Raw genomic sequence first — 1099 nt, forward strand, 5'->3', positions numbered from 1 at the left:
TATGGAAAATACTTGGCAAACTTGGGTGTCCAAATCACTTTGTATCTATAATTAAATCATTTCATGATGGGATGGAGGCTTGGGTCAATGTTGGTGGTGGCATGGCGGGATCCATTCCTGTAGAGAATGGTGTCAAGCAGGGTGACATCCAAGCCCCAACTCTCTTTTCTTTGTACTTTGCTGCTGCTTTTACTCATGCTTTTGCTAAGGTTAGCTCTCTGGGAATATATGTCAGATATCAATCTTCTGGCCGCCTCTTTAATCTTCGCCGATTTGCTGCCAATTCAAAGGTTCTCCAGTCTATTATTCGTGACCTCCTTTATGCAGATGACTGTGACTTAGTCACTCATACAGTGGATGACATGCAAATACTCATGTATTGCATTTCTGCTTCTTGCAAGGCATTTGGACTTGGCATTAGCCTGGACAAGACTATTGTAATGTTCCAGCCTGCACTAGGAAATCCATATGTAAAACCAGCTATCTTGGTTGAAGGAACAATTCTGAAGGTAGTAGACAAGTCTGTCTGCCTGGGCAGCACACTCAGGCGTTCTTGCTCCCTGGATGAGTAAATATCTTTCAGGTTGCAGAGAGCAACTAATTCCTTCTGGTCTCTTCCGTCTCGTGTCTGGTCCCAGCATGGCATAGCAAGGCAAACAAAAGTTGCTGTGTACCGTGGATATGTACTGACATCGCTCCTCTACTCATGTGAGATATGGACTCTGTACAAACGTCAGGTAAGGGTCCCTGAACGCTTTCATCAGAGATGTCTCAGGCACATTCTCAATGTTGGCTGGACCTCAAAAATTTCAAACACACAGGTCCTGAGGACAGCTGATATCTTGAGTATTGAGGCGATGGTGCACAAGCACCGGTTACGTTGGACTGGACACCTTATTAGAATGAAGGATAGCAGGATTCCTAAGCAGATGGTATATGGAGAACAACAAATGAATGGAAGGAGACTCCGGCAGAAACCAAGGCTGCGATTTAAGGACTGTGTCAAGTCCTCATTAAAGGCCTGTGATATGCAGGACACTGACTGGGAGAACAATGCCTGTCATCGCCACGGGTGGAGGAAGCAGGTTAAGGAGGGGAT

At 45.5% G+C, this 1099-nt stretch overlaps 1 protein-coding gene across 1 annotated transcript in view; it reads right to left on the reverse strand.

The window, feature by feature from the left end:
- Nucleotides 1-1099, reverse strand: part of LOC106874849 (H(+)/Cl(-) exchange transporter 6) — a 65542-nt gene that overhangs the window by 38847 nt on the left and 25596 nt on the right. The window lies entirely within an intron of this gene.

Source organism: Octopus bimaculoides, chromosome 26 (assembly GCF_001194135.2).
Source record: "Octopus bimaculoides isolate UCB-OBI-ISO-001 chromosome 26, ASM119413v2, whole genome shotgun sequence".
NCBI lineage: Eukaryota > Metazoa > Mollusca > Cephalopoda > Octopoda > Octopodidae > Octopus > Octopus bimaculoides.